General features: G+C 43.7%; 1 protein-coding gene across 1 annotated transcript in view; it reads left to right on the forward strand.

The window, feature by feature from the left end:
• The window catches only part of LOC134457192 (cadherin-4-like), a 577,874-nt gene that overhangs the window by 307,987 nt on the left and 264,887 nt on the right, over positions 1–5,000 (forward strand). The window lies entirely within an intron of this gene.

Raw genomic sequence — 5,000 nt, forward strand, 5'->3', positions numbered from 1 at the left:
GAAAAGTTTCCCTCAACATATGAAAAAAATATCTCAGCCTCTGAAGCACATTAAAACATGACAGCAATTGCATTTAAACACAAAGACCCCCATCTTGCATTAGAATGTGTTCATTCAGCTCTAACATACAACATTTTTAAATGAAAATGAACTCATGAGCCTGAAAGTTGCGTCATGCGGCACTTGGGACAATGTTGCGCTTGTAATTTACCTGCTGATGTGAACACCACCTCATACAGTTTTGTATGTGACACGTATACCCCACTACTGCATGATAATCTGTATCCTGCATTGCATTGCATTTCACTGTTACATCGTGCCAAAGAATTATTTTATTTTGGAGCCCACCCATGCAATTTCCCTTGTATTATTTTTGCCATGTCTTTTTCTCACATTGCTGCAAAACATTCAAACTCTATCATTTACCAAGTAGAGTGTTAATGTGTGTGGATTGCCCTTCATATCTAATTGTTCTATTTGCTCCACAGGGCGAAGATGAAGCATGGCAGGACTGAGTGTAGGCTATGTATACACTGCAGGCCCTGGGGGGAGCTTTTGGTTGTATTCTTCATGTAAGAGATGTATCTAAAGCTGTGAGACACTTGTTATTAGAATGTAATATTACTGATATTTGTGGTGTTAACTAAATAGATTGATACATTGACCAAAAATGTTCTCCGTTTGCTTTTGTACAGTCTGAATGAATGTGTATAAATGGAGAATATGTTGTAGCATATGGATAAGCAGGGGTTAGACAATGAAACTGAAATACTTGGTTTCAGATAAGCTTGGCCATAGCAGCCGGCCATGTATATTGACCCTGTGGAGCTCCTGACAGTCAGTTTTTCTCTTTTGTACACTGATGTCACCCATAATCTTTTGTGCATTGCAATATTGGGAGCGTAATTGTGCATTTACCCTGCAAATATAACCTTCACACTCTGCTCTTGCAAAGTACAATTAATGAAGATTGGCCAGACTGACCCAATTTAGCCATGAAACCCTCCACAATAAAATGACAGGTGTTTCAGTTTCATTGTCCAACCCCTGTAAATGTTGTGCTATACGTGGGTTTCCCATTTGCAAATAATCCCTGGCTTCGCGCCACTGGCGGCGTACTCTACAACTGTCACTCAAAAAACACGCTCACGTGGTTGGCTGCTTAGCAGCCTGCCCCTCCTCACAGTGGCAATGTTTGTAAACGGGACACCTGTATAGAACACAACTGTAAACATTACAAATATTATTGACTGACATTGCTAGTAAAGAAAAAAAAAACAGATGCCCAAAAAAACTTTTATTACAGCATACACATTATATTTCCAGAACTTTACTACATAAAGGTGGTACTTAACCAGATGGACAGGCGTAAATCATTCAGCCACATACAGCACAGACATACTGCTTGTAAGTCATATAGGCCACATTCAGCATGTCCTCATTGAGACACAGTGGAGAAGTGAAGTCATGGCTGGTGATACAGGTAATGTCATCAAGGGTTTGCTGTGCTACATCCTGCTCCCTTCAGCAAATAACCCCTTCTCTGTAGGCGTAGTGGTTACACACAGCTCAAATGACACCTGCACAAATGAAAATTGGCTGTAATTTACCTTCCATGAACAGTTTTCATCACAGTTACAAAATAAAGATCTTTCAATAAAGTTGTGGTGTATTCACTTTGACAGGCAGGTTTTCGATGGTGTTGTATAGTGTGTTTACAGGTCACACTACAAAAGAGCCTACTCTATAGGATATGCATCATCAGTCTTCCTCCTGACCTGCTGGTTTGATGTGCTTGTCTGTTGATGTGACAAATTTTATAGCAGAAGTTGTAAGCTTAGTAGTACACATTTTGTCTTTGCATCGTGGTCTCTTATTGCCAAGTTTGAAAGGACTTGGTGTTTCTCAAAGCAATTGTGCCTGCACGCTGGGTTGTTAGTTTGACGAGACATTAAGAATGACCAAAAGTAAAAGCATTGCTCAGTTTAGGGTGGAGGAGGATTGACGATGACCGCCTGTATTGGGTCATGACAACTATTGCTAGTAGGTAGCCTACACACTTCAAAAACACAGGGCGAAAGCAATAGGCAGGAGGCAAGTAGCCTATGCTATAGGACCTGCATCGTAATTATTTGCTAAGGCTGAAGTGGGCTATCAAATATTATGCTTCATTCAAGGATAAAACTAGAACTCTCATTCACAGTAGAAGACGAGCCTGCCAAATGAATCACGGATCGGCTACCAGCAGAGCTAGCTTGTATGTCGGTTTGCATGCTGATGCTACACAATACCTATTGCTATCATTGGCTTACATGGTATTCAGCATTTGCACGTGCAAGGCAACAGTACACAGTAGATGTAGGTAGTATTAAATCAGATAACAGGCAGGCCTATTAAAATACTGATTGTCATATTTTGAACAAAAGCGTTGACCTACCAATCTTTGTTCCCACGGACGTCCGTGAGTAGTAGCAGCGATTTCTCTGGTAGCAGCCAACAGAGCTGTATGTGATCCGCAGCGCCACCTTCTGTTCTGGCGTTGACGTCACAACATGGCGGTTGACCAAGAACCCAGAGGTCTTGCAGTGTGTATTTAAAAGTTGGATATTCGCGTAACAACGTTTTCTTTTGCCGTGTTTATGACACACATTGAACCTCTTGCCATATTGTCCATTTTACTTAAGAGATTTAATTGATTCATGTTTCTGTCATCAGCCCTTTAAATGTGTGTCACATTTTTGTGTGTGCGCGCGTGTTTGTGAGAGTGCTGTGTGTGTGTGTGTGTGTGTGTGTGTGTGTGTGTGTGTGTGTGTGTGTGTGTGTGTGTGTGTGTGTGTGTGTGTGTGTGNGAATGGTGTGTGTGTGTGTGTGTGTGTGTGTGTGTGTGCGTCTGTGTGTGTATGTGCGTTTGCGCGCGTGCGTGAGTGTGTGTGTGTGTGTACTTGCATATTTGTCTATGTGCTGTGTGTGTGCTGTGTGTGTGCTGTGTGTGTTTGCGCGTATGTGTGTGTGTCCATGCGTGTATTCATGCATGCGTGTGTGTGTGTGTGTATGTGTATGTGTGCGTGTGTGTGCGTGTGTGTGTGTGCATGTGATATTGAGGCGTGTCAGTGGGTGTGGGAGGGAAGGGGAGCACTTCCCATCCGATCAGCATAATGAAGCACTTTGTGAGCCATTTTCAGGGGACAGTAATCAGAGGGCAGAAAATGGGGGAATGCTGAAATAATTTGTCTCTCTCATTTCTGAAGAGCTCATTGAGCAGAGTCTCCTAGGACACAGCCCCGAGTATGTGGTTTGTCTTTTTTCACCCTCTCTGCCTTTCTTTCAGTCTTTTTCTGTCACTGTTGGTCTCTCTCTCTCTCTCTCTCTCTCTCTCTCTCTCTCTCTCTCTCTCTCTCTCTCTCTCTCTCTCTCTCTCTCTCTTGACTTTTATGCCGACCGTTCAATTTTTAATTCGTCATCCAGTGGTATTTTGCATGGGCTACAAAAGAGAGATCCAAAAGAGTCTGATGTCTCAAGTCCAACCAGGAAATTCCAGTGGGCACAGAATCCAGGCTCCAGGCTCCAGGCTCCGTTTGGAGATTTGCAACTCGGTGGAGGTTCGCACTCAGGTCACCAGACTCCTTGCTGTACTTCTTGCAGGCGGCTGCAGCAATTTAGCAACCACCAGGTTACTTGACTTGGGAGGGTTTTCTTTTTGGGGGACAAGCGTTGCAGTGAAATTTGCCATGACCGATCCAATCGTTTGTAATGGATGTCCACGATTTTCACGGTTTTCAGCTGGACACTGTGACAAACAAATAGCAAATGCCTGCGTGTGTGGAAACAGCAAATCGTGGTTATAAATAAAGAGGAGAATGATGACAGACGGAGATGGGGAAATGGGGTGTGTGTGTGTGTGTGTGTGTGTTTGTGTGTGTGTGTGTGTGTGTGTGTGTGTGTGTGTGTGTGTGTGTGTGTGTGTGTGTGTGTGTGTGTGTGTGTGTGTGTGTGTGTGTGTATGTGTGTGTGTGTGTGTGTGTGTGTGTGTGTGTGTGTGTGTGTGTGTGTGTGTGTGTGTGTGTGTGTGTGTTTGTGTATATTTGTCATTAACTCTTCTTTCCTACCCCTCTCTCTCTCTCTCTCTCTCTCTCTCTCTCTCTCACACACACACACACACACACACACACACACACACTCACAATCACACTCTCATATGCACACACAGAAATCGTGAGTTATTTGCTTTCTTGCAGGGGGACAACATATGCTAAATCAATACGAAAGTTTGCACATATGTGCTTCAGCCCGCACGCTTTGCCTCCATCTGCCTCTGCCTGAGAGTGCAGCTGGAGTGGAAACTTCCGTGCTTTTAGCTCGTTAAAGGAATAATAAGTCGTGCTGAAATGGCATCGAATGTTGTGGCGTCTGAGGAGCTCCTCATAGTCTCCCACGCCAATGCTGTAGTCTGACAGACATGTCTGAGAGAGAGAGAGAGAGAGAGAGAGAGAGAGGGAGAGAGAGAGAGAGAGAGGGAGAGAGAGGGAGAGAGAGGGAGAGAGAGAGAGGGAGATGTGTATGTGCTAAGTGGGGTCTTGGACATTAGCTCACCAGTTGCGTGTCAAATGTTCAAGTTCAAGTCTGCTTTGTTCATATGGCATGGTTTGCTCATAAGGAGCAGACCAAAATGCATAGTAAAGTGGTAATAAGTGAAAAATCAATCGGAGCAACAATTCTTTTTTTTATAGATTTTTTTCAGCATTTGTCAAATAGCAAACAAGGAACAACACACACACAAGCAAAAGGAAAAAAGGAAAAACAATGCCCACAAATATCAACCACAACTCACACCGACCTCCACTCCCTCTAAATAATGCAAAAATGGCCCCAAATCCGTTCGAACGCCTCCTCCCTCCCCCCAACACTAAAGGTGACCCACTCATACCCAGCAATCCTCGAAATGAGTTCTGTCCACTCCCCAAATGAACAGGATGCAGACGACTTCCAATGTCTCAGAATAA

The sequence above is a fragment of the Engraulis encrasicolus genome, chromosome 10 (assembly GCF_034702125.1).
Source record: "Engraulis encrasicolus isolate BLACKSEA-1 chromosome 10, IST_EnEncr_1.0, whole genome shotgun sequence".
In the NCBI taxonomy this organism is placed as follows: Eukaryota; Metazoa; Chordata; class Actinopteri; order Clupeiformes; family Engraulidae; genus Engraulis; species Engraulis encrasicolus.